Source organism: Apodemus sylvaticus, chromosome 2 (assembly GCF_947179515.1).
Source record: "Apodemus sylvaticus chromosome 2, mApoSyl1.1, whole genome shotgun sequence".
NCBI lineage: Eukaryota > Metazoa > Chordata > Mammalia > Rodentia > Muridae > Apodemus > Apodemus sylvaticus.
This window is the reverse complement of record NC_067473.1, coordinates 126,993,642-127,008,099: the sequence shown is the minus strand read 5'-3', so window position 1 is coordinate 127,008,099 and position 14,458 is coordinate 126,993,642.

Sequence of the window (14,458 nt, the reverse complement as noted above, 5' to 3'; positions counted from 1 at the left end):
GTGCTGTGAATTTCTGCCTTGTGGACATGACAAGGCCATTACACTCAGGAATTCACAGGAGCTATGTTTACCTGTACAATATCTGAAGTAGACTGAGCCCACCAATATTCCACCATGGATAGAAGAGGAGCTCATGAGACCCTGCTGCTAGCTAAAGAGCTATTGGCAATTGCTGCCTGCTGGGAGAAAAGGAGTCATTTTTCTTCACTAGATTAGCCACTGGCTAGTAGCCTACATCCCAATAAATAAGCCCAGATTCTTGCTGATGCAGTAACCTGCAATAAACTCAGTACAGGGTAAGGGTGGGGTGGGGAAGACACTGAAAAGAAAAAAGGGGAGGGTCAGAAGAAATGGGACAAAAAAGGTAATGGAGTAAATTAGATCAAAAAGACATTCTATATATGTGTGAAATTCTCAAATAATAGATTTTTAAAAAAAAAATGGTTTGTTTGTTTTAGTTCTCCCAGAGATGTTAAGACAAATCAATGAGTTAAGGCATCTACTGCCAACCCTGATAACCTGAGTTCAACCCCTAAAACCAAATGGTGGAGAGAATGAGTTCTCACAAGTAGATCTCTGACCTCCAAATGTGTACTGACTGCACCTACATACACTAAATAAATATAATTTCAAAATGCAAGTTTACCCTAGAGACTTAAGTGAGCAGGAGAACTAGGGACCAATTGTCTTGTGTATGGCCACAGCTTACTAAGTGTTGGCCGGTGATGTCCCACAATTTAGCTGCTCAAAGAAGTAAAATATACTAATGGCATTTCTTCTCTTTAATGTGCTTTCCGTCTGGCTTCGTTTTCCCACTCCCATTCACTTTGATCCAGCACGTACCTGAAACCAATATAAATTAAAGCCAAAGATGTCTTGTGGTGTTCCCACTGAGACAAAGAGACCTTTGAATACAGGTCTTTCTATTAGCCCAGAGATGAGAGAAAATGCTGGCTCCTCCAAAGGGGGTCAGTCCTTCCTTTGATATCATTGTGGGGTATCTTGTAAAGTTTTTGCATGCTGCAGGTTTAAGGGCCAGGAGGATTCAGTCAAGTCACCAGAAATGCCTAAGTAATGCAAAGCAAAGAGAGGCAAAGAACAGTAAATGCTAATTTTCATAGCTTGTATCTCATCAATGTGGATAATCATCTTTCTCCAAATGTCCTTTTGTCATATTTATGACAGCGACACATCATTATGAATACAGTAGCTCATTTGCAACATGACCGGGCAAATATTGAATGTTCTAGGCTACATTTAATTCCAAGGTAACTGAAATCATTTGTGTTTCTTAGTAACCAGATAAGGTTTAGATCTCAGAAAGCTTAAAATAGTAGGGACTTTCTGACTTGTGTTTCACAAATTCAAACCTAGACAAAGTTTGAGGAAGAAGCCAGAGATGATTTGAGCTTGCAGGAGTCAAGGTCAAGAGGGAAAGCCTAAGATTCCAGGATATTTTGAAGAGGGAGTGATTGAAGGGGCTGGTTACAAATGCTTCCTGGTTAAATCTCTGGCCCTTTCCTCCAGCTAAACAGGATGCAGAGTCACTCACAGTGTTTATCAGGGCTCAGATACACAAATCTGAACTGCTGAGAATCTTGGAGGTCAGAATCTCAACATCCAGCTATTGAACATCTGCTATGCTGGCTAGGTTAGGAGTCTAAGACGAAGTAGATTCTGTTTGGAAGGTATTTTTGTTCTAATTAGGGTGCCAAGTCCCAAATACTAGTGCAGGCAATGGCAGGCACTACAGAGAAGCACAGGCATGGAGGGCAGAAGACACCTTGAAGTCAGGACAGTGCAGCTAATGAGTTTCTCAATCACTGTGAGTCCTGAAGGTAGTGTAGATCAGAACCAATAGCACTCCAGGATGGATCTAGACCAGTCCTAAAGCTTTCACTCTAGAAGACAGATGTTAGGACTTGGTTGCTTTCTGGATGTTTCATTACAGTTATATAGAATTCTATGTATGTAGAAGTGTGTGTTGAATCAAAATATGAGGAGCAATAATTTGGTTACTACTCAAGATCCACCCCCACCCCAAAAAAATGAAATTCAGATTTCTGATTTCAGAGGCCCTTCAGGCAGGACTCCAGAGCAGTGACTCTGGGCATGAACAGCCCACAAGGGATGGAGCAACAGGGTCTCTGTTATTGTATTTGCTTTATGAGTTAAAAAATTATTTCTTGAAAAAATAAGTTGTTAGTCAACAGTAAAAACAAAAAAAACAAAAAACTAAAGGCAATGTATTTTTAGAATACAGACTTTTGGCATCTTTTCAAAACAATGAGTCTGACTTGCCATAAACTGAGATAACTGGGATAACCTTGGCAAACCTTCTTCCCGTCAAGGAAACAACTTGCAAAGTAGATGAAATGGACGTAGGTCTGTGTTGATCCTGGTCCACAGGCCTCTTCTGGCAATTATTTGATCCTACTGTGCGTGCTTAAGCCAACAGACCACTCCGGCCTCATGAGACTCACTCTCTGTTCGAGTCCAACAAGAGCTAAGTGAGTCGGGAATATTTCCAACATTCACTCCAACATTCGCTCCATTCCATGCTCTCTGACAGTTAAAACCTGTATCAAAGCTCACTTCCCACATGAGGTCATTGGAAGGCTCGTCTGCCTCTCCTGGCCTTCCACAGGCCTGAGTTCTCATACAGCTTACTTCTCCAGCAGCCCTGTACACTCAAAGTTCCCTCAAACATGGAATCTTTATTTATCATTGTCTGTGTGCTTGAGTGTTGATGAGCTCCCTAAATGAACAAATCATGTCCCATTTATTTCTGCTTTACCATCCCATTGTCCAGACCAGTAAATTACATAAAACAGATATTCAATAATTGTTTGATGAATTAGATTACAATAGACCTCAATATATGCCTACTCATTACAGCATTGCTGAAAAAAGCAAAACACTGAAAACAATCCAATTGTTCATCAGTTGAATTTGAATAAATCATTACAGTACCCTGTTACAGTACAGAAACGACACAGAGACTGCTGAAAGTGACTTAGATCTGGCATACAAAGATTCTCAGGATATATTATTGAGCAAAATAGCAATTGCCAAAATCCAAAAGGAGAACATTATTCAAGTATTTAATAGTTTATATTATAAAAAGACCAGAAAAGGTATAATTTTATTTGAGAAAATTATTTACTGAATACCTACTATGACCCAGGAATTATTTTGAGTTATATATGTAAAATTAAACTAAGCATACATAGCAACAGAATCAAAGAATCAAACATCAGTCACATTGTTTATAAGAGAGTTGGGTATCTACTCTTAATGAGAAAATAAAACCTGGGGCTTTTGGGAAAATAAGAATTTGCTAATGGGCATGGTGATTCTCAGAAGCCTACTGTGCCTCTACATGGGGAGACAGGTAATGTGTTGTATGGTCTAGAGGTCAGAAGTGAAGTCAGGCTAGACTTAGATTTGAGACCACACATGAATGGTATTCAAATCCCTCTGTGGAGCTGAAGAGATGGTTAGGAAGTATGAGGCTTTGTTGTGCAGGACTGAGGACTTGACTTCAAATCCCCAATACCCCTAAAAATAAAGGGCCAGTATAGCCACATGCATTTGTAATCCCCTCCCCGGGGATTTTCTTAGCTTAAAGCTTTTTATTGCTGTGTTGCTGTAATAAACACCATCATCAAAAGCAACCTGAGGAAAGGAGGATTTATTTCAGCTTACTAAAATATTTATTTCATAGTCCATCACAAAGAGAAGTCAGGACAGGAACCTAGAGGCAAGACCTGGAGTAGGGGCCAGGGAGGAGTCCTGCTTACTGGCTTGGTCCTGATGACTTGTTCAGTCTGCTTTCTTCTACAGCCGTGGAGCACTTGTCCAAGGCTGGCACCACCTACAGTGAGCTGGGCCCTCCCATACCAATTAGTCAAGAAAACGCCTTCCAAAGACTTGCCTATTGGCCAGTCTGATAGACGCAATTTGAGATTCCTTTGTCTGAGATATATCTAATCTTGTATCAAGTTGACAAATACCAAGCAGCACAACTCCAGGTCCAGTGAGAGATCCTGTTTCAAATAAATAAGGCAGAGAACAGGGCACTGAACATCTTCCTCTGTATCCTTTAGGTGTACATGGGTGCAAATATGCTCACACACACACTAGGCACACACAGGGCAGGGGGAATGCACACATGCATACACACACACACACACACACATGACATTAACACATAAAAGTAAGTAAATAGGAAGATACATAAATAAATAACTTTTCTACTTCAGTGGACAACTAGAAAAATGTGAAAAGTTAAGAGGTCTGAAAAATAAATTTAGGTCTAGAAGATGAGAAGATAAGCAAAGGCTCTGCAGGGCCCTGAAGCAGGAGTACTGGGAGGAGACCGCCAAGGAGGAAGCCCAATAAGAGTACAAGCCACTCTCTAAAAGGAGGGAGGTGACCTCCGTAAAGCGATGTCAAGGGGTTGAGTGAAGGGATGACCGGGAACTGACCATTGAATTTTGTGACTTGCAGGTCACTAGTGACCCGAATAAAAGCAATCTTGGAAGAACGATAGGGACAAAAGTCAGAGTAAATGAGGATCTCAAGAAAAAGAGGAGGCAGGGCTGACAGTGAGTTCATCTGACCCTTTCAAAGCCTTTTCAAAATTAAAAAAAGATCAGACAAATTGAGAGGCATTCTAGAAATCATCTAGCCTGTTGTCCACAGAAATGTCAGTGTCAGGAGAGTTGAAGAAAAGCTGAAGGGAGGACCCAGGTTAAAAGAGGCCAGGGAGATGTGACAACTGAATTCACATGGATTGGAAATTGACTTGGGATTTGGAGAAAGCATTTATAAAGAACATTATTGAAACAATTGACAAACTTTTACTAAAGGCCACACTCTTAAACAAAAGGATTGTATCACAGTTCCTGAGTGATGGTTGGATAACAGTGCCCTCTCTTTTATTCTTTATCTAAAAAGTACTTCACAGTAAAGGACTATGGTAATAACTGATTCAGGAAAGTCAGTAAATACAGATAAACTTCATCCACATGCACATATATGTAGGTACATGTGAATTTAAAACAGATACATGGAGAATAAAAAATATAAACACTTGGGGTAAACAGATGAGAGACATGGAAATTCTGTGAATTGTTATTATAGCTTTTGACATTTGAAATTATTTTTTACAATAGAACACTTTTTAAAAGTGTGAATAGTGTTTACTTCTGAGTAATGAGGTAATTGGATTTTCTCTACATCCCAATGCCATTTTTTTCTTTATCAAATGAAACAGGATAGGGACATGAATCACTTGGTAAAGTACTTACTGCACGAGCATGAGGACCTGAGTTCCATCCAATGTCTAAAAACAAACATGCAAACAACAAAAAGGCATAGCAGCATACATCTACCTTTCTGGTGCAGATGAAGAAAGTCAGCAGGATGCCTAGGGCTTGATTGCCAGATGCTCTAGCCAAATCTCTGAGCTCCAGGGTCAGGGAAAGATCCTGTCTCAGAAAATGAGAATAGTTGAGTAAAACACCCAGAGGCCTTTGACTTTCAAATGCATACACAGACATGTGACTGTACATGCATATGAACATGTATAGACTGTGTGCACTCACATGTGCACAAGCACGTGCCCACACCCAAACACACACAGACACACACACACACACACACACACGAACAAACAGGGATAAATTATGTAACGCCTAAATGGTAACAATGAGAAAATTTATTCATTAATTTTATCAACCATCCCAAAGAGAAAGTTTCAATAATTTGGGTAAATACTAATTATATAATCAATTACTAATTAATAAGTTGGAATGTAGCTTTAAGGGTTTTTCAATTAATTATCATTGTAAATCACCAAATAAATGTTTAATGCCCAAATTTCCTTAACTCTATTTCGCATAGCTTTTTGGGAACTTCTTATTATCTTTGTTTTCCATGATGACCTGACCTTCTCTGTGGGTCTTGGGAATGAAATGGCTGGAAGTGATCACAGTAGGCAGATGAGTCAGCTCCTTACCCCAGGGACAACACGGCTGTGTCTGCAGCCCTGGAAGAACAAGTTTACCCTCATCACAATAGTGAACATTTTTGCAGAGTCTCAATAGTTACTAGATTAATTGATGAGCATGAGAGGTGAATTTATATCAGAAACAACTTGACTTCACAAGATGCAGCAGGGATTAGAAACAGCTCTCTCAGACCCAGAAGGTAAAATACAAATGCCACAGTCACTGGAGAAGTGAAACTTTAAGATGTGAATTTGCCTAGCAAAAAAGTTCAACTTTACATTTGAGTAAGAAAAATGGGGGGAGGGGGGAGAGTGTCACAGAAAATTGAAGGTTGATAGTTTCACTGTGGTAACTTGTAATTAATTTGAAACTTATCATTTAAGTTCTGCCTTTGAAGACAATTTAACACATATTATTATTAGAATGATTTAAGCATATTTTAAAAATGCAAAAATAATTATTATCATAGGTGTCTGCTTTTCAGTTTCTAGAAACCACCAACTAACCAATCTAGCTGACATTCTTGACAAAACCAAGTAACTGCAAACATCTGTTTGTATAAGTTAACAGAAGGGCCTGAGGTGCATGTCAGTCATTCCAACCACTGTGAAGGCTGAGGCAGGAGAATCACAAGTTCAAATCAGCCTGTCCTCAGTTTAAGATCCAGCCAGGCCAGAAGACTTAGCAAACTCCCAACTCAAAATAATGTTAAATTCTAGGCCAGTTCCACTGTGCAGCCATATTTATAATAGCTAGAAGCTTGAAACAACCCAGATGTCCTTCAACAGAGGAATGGATACAGAAAATGTTGTACATTTACACAATGGAATACTACTGAGGTATTAAAAACCATGACTTCATAAAATTCGCAGGCAAATGGATGGAACTTGAGAATATCTTCCTGAGTGGGGTGACTCAATCACAAAGGAACAAACAAGGTATGTACTCACTGATAAGTGGATATTAGGCCAAAAGTTCAGAATACCCACGATTCAATTCACAGAACATATGAAGCCTAAGAAGAAGGAAGACCAAAAAGTGGCTGCTTCAGTGCTTCTTAGAAGGGTGAACAAAATATTCACAGGAGTAAATATGGAGACAAAGTGTGGAGCAGAGACTGAAGGAAAGGCCTTCCAGAGATTGCCTCACCTGGGGATCCATCCTATATACAGTCACCAAACCTGGACGTTATTAGGGATGTCGGGAAGAGCTTGCTGATGGAAGCCTGATACAGCTGTCTCCTGAGAGTCTCTACCAGAGCCTGACGAAGAATACAGAGGCAGAAGCTCACAGCCACCCATTGGAATGAGCTTGGGGGTTCCTGATGGAGGAGTTGGAGAAGGGACTGAAGGAATTGAGGGGGTTTGTAGTCCCATGGAGGGAGCAACAATGTCAACAGGCCAGACCTTCCCGCTCCCCAGCTCCCGGGGACTGAACCACCAACCAAAGAATACATATGGAGTGACCCATGGCACTGGCCACATGTGTGACAGAGGATGGCCTTGTTGGACATCAGTGGGAGGAGAGGCCCTTAGCACAGAGGGTGTTCTATGCCCCAGTGTAGGGGAATGCCAGGGCAGGAGGACAGGAGTGGGGGGCGGGGAGCACCCTCATAGACACAGGGGAAGGGGGAGGGGATAGGGGTCTCCAAGGGGGAGACTGGAAAAGGAAAAACATTTGAAATGAAGATAAATAAAATATCCAATAAAAAAGTAAAATTTAAAAGAAAAATACATAAAAATAAATAAACATTAATATAGTTATAAAAAAATTCTAGGCCAGATATTTATCAAAGATAAATGTATGGGGTGTTTTTTTTTTTGGTCTATTTTATATTTGGATGATTCTATCATTTTAATAGTATGTATTATTCAGAGAGAATCAAAAATCGAGTGACAATAAAATGATTTTGATATCTTGTGAAAAAAAAATTCAAAGGATTTTAACTCCATGGCAGAATACTTTCCAAGTTTGTGCAAAGCCCTGATGTCAATGCCCAATAACACACTCTCTCTCTCTCTCTCTCTCTCTCTCTCTCTCTCTCTCTCTCTCTCTCTCACAAACACACACACACACACACACACACACACACACATGGGGAGAGAGAGAGACAGGGTGAGGGAGGGAGGGAAAAGGTAAAATAAAGATTGATGAGTCCTGAAGTTCGGGGAAACAAGACCCTCGGTGGCAAACAGCTTCAAGCACACCAGACTGGCAGGTTATCTTCTGAGTACATCTGGGCTGGCAGGGCATCTTCTGAGCACATCTGGACTGGCAGGGTGTTTTCGGAGCACAGACAATACTAGCTGTCACTTTTCTCACCTCAATAGGAGTGAAGACAGAAGAAAATTGTTTCAAAGTGACAAGTTTAATAAGAGATTCTACACATATACCCAGGGATAAAAAAATAAACCAATTACATATCCAGCAAACAAACTAGAAATGAAACTTCAGCTCTTAGAAGTAAAACACTAAATTACATGTCTATATTTATTGTGAGGGGAAAAAAAGTATTTATGAATTAGAAAACAACCAAAATTTCAACACAAATAGTCATCTTAAACAAATGAAATGTACAATGGTTTGATCAAAACACATTCTATGAATGTATGAAATCTCAATTAGAAGAATTTTACGAGAAAATATATTCGTGATACTCTATGAAATGTCATTAAATGATTAGAGTTGAATAAATGTACCCATGGTTCATAGATTAGACGATCAGATATTCTCAGGATATCACCTCCTTAGACATGTAGTTTATATTATTTCTAATTTCATTATTAGAGAGAAAGACTGAGGTGGGCCGATAAGAAGCCTCAGTGGGTAAAGAGCTTCCTCCATGGTGGTGCAACCTGATGACCTCAGTTTGACCCCTCGCCAAAATAAAGGCAAAAGGAGAGTTGCAGACTCCACAAAATTGTTCTCTACACATGCACTGTGGCTTGTAAATATGCACTCAAACATGCATACATCATATAGACATATAAGAGTAATAATAATAAATTAAAATTTTTAAAAGACAATTTAAGGTAGAAGAATAAGAAGGCTCATTCTATCTAAACATTCACTCCTCTCAGGTTCTTCTCTGAAATTTGTGAGGAAGATCATGGAATATAAACGTCAAAGATGAAATATCCCAAACAGCCTGAAACAGGAAGCACACTGGGAAACATTTGCCTTCCCAGGAGTATTGGCCAGTTTCCTTTCCTCATCTCTATGGCATAAAATCTGATGAAAAGCAAAGTGCAATGAGGATTTACTGTGGCCATGGTGGTGTGGCTGGGGTTCGTGTGGCTAGTTACAACACAGAGAAAACAGAGAAACTGAAGCAAGTGAGTTATAATTCTCAGAGCTCCGCCTTCCTCAGAACCCTACTTCTTACAGCTAGGCCTCCATCTCCCAAGGCTTCAACAACCTCACAGAACAGCGCCACCATCTGGGAAACATGTGTCCAAACACATGAGCCTATGGGGGAGATTTTACCATACAACCTGGACACCAGCTACCAGTGTAGAGGACAGAGTGGCAAACCAAAACTACCAGTAAAATACCACTCTCAGAGCCTGGACACTCTAGCCACAGAAGCAGAAGAGAGATGACCTGAAGAACCGGAAAGCTTACAGACAACATCCTTACTTAACCTCTGTCAAAACACCATGAGTAAAACTAGTGGCTCCAACCCACACATACTGTCAAAAGTCAAAAGGAGAACCCAGACAGTCATCCCTTTGATGGCCAAAAGGGAGTCCACATGCCTCTAACAGAGAAGTCTCAGAGTGCCAGTCAGGGAGTCTGGGCTCTCCCTCCACTCACCAGTAATGAGGTAGCTTCCTATCTTCCAGCTGAAGTGGTGTCAAAGGAGGCCAAACAAAGACTTAGGGTGCTCATTATCATTCAGCATAAGTGAGGCCAAAGTATAGCTGGACAGAGGACAGCATATGGGGTTTTCAGCTCTCTCTCTTTCTCTCTCTCTCTCTCTCTCTCTAAAGGGAGAGGACAAGTAGTAAGTGTGTGCTAGCATGCATAAATCCCTGGACTTAGTAAGAAGCATTCAAAGAAGACAAACATGACTTTTCCTTGTTGGGGAAACGAAGACAATTTGTCTACATATCACACAACACACTGAAAAACAGTTCTGTTCCAGGAAGGTAAGACACTCACTACACATGGGATGCACTAAGCAGCTCTGGGTGTGATTCAGCCATGCTTCTACCCATCAGCAGAAATAGCCGCACAGTTCCTGCAGATTCTTTTGCACTTGCTCTCAGAAAATAGCTTAGGCTTTTGTATATGCATATTCATAAAATTAAAATAACTTAATCTGCTGGCACTGTGGGTCTAGAAGCAGAGGGGTTGGGGGAAGGAAGAATACCCCCAGGGATCCAAGAAGAAAAAAAACCAGAGTCCTCCTGGAAGCCTAAAAGTAAAGAAACTATTGGGTCCAGGTCCCTGGGAGAAGCAGAGCTGTACAGATGTTCAGTTCTCAAATGTGCTTGGGAAAGAAAACCGCTTTTCTCCTCAGCATCCTGAAGCCTGAACTTGAAAATGCCGGTTATCTGAGCCAGATGATAGAAAGGTTCATGTCTGCTGGTGCCAAGCTGAAGGTGTATTTCGATGCAAGCTGGTTATAACTCGAGTAGAGAAGTAGAAACGGTATCAGGGTGGGCAGGACCACCTGATCTCTGCTAGCAGAGGCACCCTTCAGAATGCTCACACCTGCAAAGGCAGTAATAGCACACAGGAAATGAGCGAGCGGGAATCATTGCGATGCATTTTTGTCCCACCAGCGCCACTCAAAATTGTTTTCCTGTCTCTTAGATGTGTTTGTTCTTGATAGATGGAGGAGATGTCACTACTTTATTCCCTAGCTCTTTCCCTGCCAAGCTCTGAGGCAGCAGCGGCAGTATTCTTCTTCCAAGGCCACAGCTGCTCTTGGGCAGCAATGGCTGCTCCCTGCTGCTGCTAGCCACGGGGGTACATCAGCCCATTTGCTGGTTTCTCTTGTTGCTGCCATGCCTATGTAATGCTCCCCAAATATAACTGGATCACCTCACTAATCCCCCGTTTGAGTTTTGGTCTACTTCCTGCCAGGCCTCCCGACTGAGATGGTGCATTTGCCTGGGTTGGTTAATGAGTTTCAGAAAGGCAATTGAAGGAGGGGGAGGGTAGAGCAGTAGTTAGGGAGGAACCGCGAAGACCTCATGCTGCTTGCGATCCTTGGCTGTCCTCTAGGAAAGCAGCTTGGAGGCCTCAGCCATCTGGCAGAGGTTGTGGTGCTGTGGAAATGAAGACAGTGACATTGGGTGTCATTGCAAGCTTCGAGGAGGGAGGCAGGAGGAAGTGTACAAGAACATAGGCTTTGAAGGTCTGGGAGACCTGGGAGTTCCTGTGTGCTCCAGAGTGGCTCAAGTCTCTTGGTTGGTTTGTTTGTTTTCAGATTCTCAGAAAAATAATAGCTACATATAGGGAAACTGTACCTGATTAAAGTAACAAATGTATGCATATACGGCAGGTCCTGCACACTACCAGGGCTATGTCACCTTGCTTTCCCTTCTCCCATCTTGGCTTTCACTCATCAAAGTACACCAAACAAACACCGAGGACAGGGGAGAGTTCTCAAGGGGAGAGATACTCAATGTGACCGGCTGCTTTACTAATAAAAGGAGATTGCACTCTGTGAATGGTGAGGCTACCCATGCAGACTTGACTCAAGGACTGAACTACTGAAGAGTTAACCAACTCCATGCAAGGTTTTTGGTTTTGTTTGTTTGTTTGTTTGTTTGTTTTTATAGGAGTGCCATTTGGTTTTGCTCATGTTAAACTTGCAAATTAAATTTTTCTAGTTTCCATATGGAACGTGCTCTTTCTTTTAAGAATGCATATTTTTATTTTATTGGATATTTTCTTTGTTTACATTTCAAATGTTAGCCCCTTTCCTGGTTTCCCCTCCAAAACTCCCAGCCCATCCCCCCTCCCCCTGCTCACCAACTCACCCACACCTGCTTCCCTGTCCTGGTATTCCCTTATACTAGGGCATCCAGTCTTCTCAGGACCAAGGACTTCACCTCCCTTTGATGTCCAATAAGGCCATCCTCTGCTACATATGCAGCTGGAGCCATGGATCCCTCCGTGAGTACTCTTTGGCTAGTAGTTTAGTCCTTGGGAGATCTGGGGATACTGGTTGGTTCCTATTGTTGTTCCTCCTATAAAGCTGCAAGCTCCTTCAGCTCCTTGGGTCCTTTCTCTAAATCCTCTATTGGGGACTTAGTGCTCAGTCCAATAGCTGGCTGAGAGCACCTACCTCTGCATTTGTCAGGTACTGGCAGAGCCTCTCAGGAGACAGCTATATCAGGCAACTGTTAGAAAGCATTTGCTGGCATCCACATTAGTGTCTGGGTTTGGTGACTGTATATGGGATGGAACCCCAGATGGGACAGTCTCTTGATGGTCTTTCCTTCAGTCTCTGTGCCACACTTTGTCTCTGTATCTCTTCCCATGGGTATTTTCTTCCCCCTTCTAAGGAGGACCAAAGTATCCATACTTAGGTCTTCCTTCTTCTTGAGCTTTGTTTAGTCTGTGAATTGTATCTTGGGTATTCCAAGCTTCTGGGCTAATATCCACTTATCAGTGAGAACATACCATGTATGTTCTATTGTGATTGGGTTACCTCACTCAGGATATTTTCCAGTTCCATCCATTTGTCTAGGAATTTCATGAATTCATTGTTTTTAATAGCTGAGTAGTATTATGTTGTGTAAATATACCACATTTTCTGTATCCATTTGTCTGTTGAGGGACATCTGGGTTCTTTCCAGCTTCTGGCTATTATAAATAAGGCTGCTATAAACATAGTGGAGCATATGTCCTTATTACATATTGGAGCATCTTCTGGGTATATGCCCAGGAGTGGCATAACAGGGTCTTCTTTCTGGTAATACTATGTCCAGTTTTCTCATGTGCCATCAAACTGATTTCCAGAGCTTGCAATCCCACCAGCAATGAAGGAGTATTCCTCTTTCTCCACATCCTAGCCAGCATCTGCTGTCACCTGAGTTTTTGATCTTAGCTATTCTGACTGGTGTGAGGTGGAATCTCAGGGTTGTTTTGATTTGCATTTCCCTAATGACTAAGGATGTTGAACATTTCTTTAGGTGCTTCTCAGCCATTTCATATCCCTCAGTTGAGAATTCTTTGTTTAGTTCTGTACCCCATTTTTCATAGGTTTATTTGATTCTCTGGAGTCTAACTTCTTGAGTTCTGTGCACATATTGGATATTAGCTCTCTATCAGATGTAGGATTTGTAAAGATCTTTTTCCCAGTCTGTTGGTGGCTGTTTTGTGCTATAGGCAGTGTCCTTTGCCTTACAGAAGCTTTGTAATTTTTTTTAAAGATTTATTTATTCATTATATGTAAGTACACTGTAGTTGTCTTCAGACACTCCAGAAGAGGGCATCAGATCTCATTAGGGATGGTTGTGAGCCACCATGGGGTTGCTGAGAATTGAAGAGCAGTCAATATTCTTAACCACTGAGTCATCTCTTCATCCCCTGAAGCTTTGCAGTTTTATGAGGTCCTGATTGTCAGTTCTTGAGCTTAGAGTGTAAGCTATTGGTGTTCTGTTCAGAAAATGTGCCCCTGTGCCTATGTACTCCAGGTTCTTACCTACTTTATTTTCTATTATTTTCAGTTTATCTGGTTTTATGTGGAAGCCCTTGATCCACTTGAACTTGAGCTTTGTAAGGGGGGGGGGGGTGCCGATAAGAATGGATCAATTTGCATTCATCTTCATGCTAACCGCCAGTTAAACCAGCACCATTTTTTGAAAATGCTGTCTTTTTTTCCACCAGATGGTTTTAGCTCCTTTCTCAAACATCAAGCAACCATAGGTATGTGGGTTCATTTCTGGGTCTTCAGTTCTATTGATCTATTTGCCTATCACTGTACCAGCACCATGTAGTTTTTATCACAATTGCTCTGTAGTACAGCTTGAGGGCACGGATGGTGATTCCACCAGAAGTTATTTTATTGTTGAGAATAGTTTTCACTATCCTGGATTTTTGGTTATTCCAGATGAACTTGCAAATTGCTCTTTCTAGCTCTGTGAAGAACTGAGTTGGAATTTTGATGGGGATTGCATTGAATCTGTAGATTACTTTTGGCAAGATGTCCATTTTGACCATATTAATCCTGCCAATCCATGAGCATGGGAGATCTTTCCATCTTCTGAGATCTTTGACTTCTTCAGAGACTTGAAGTTCTTGTCATACAGATCTTTCGCTTGTTTAGTTAGAGTCACATGAAGGTATTTTATATTATTTGTGACTATTGTGAAGGGAGTTGTTTCTCTAATTTCTTTCTCAACCTATTTAATCCTTTGAATAGAGGAAGGCCACTGATTTTGTTTGAGTTAATTTTATATCCAGGCAATATGCTGAAG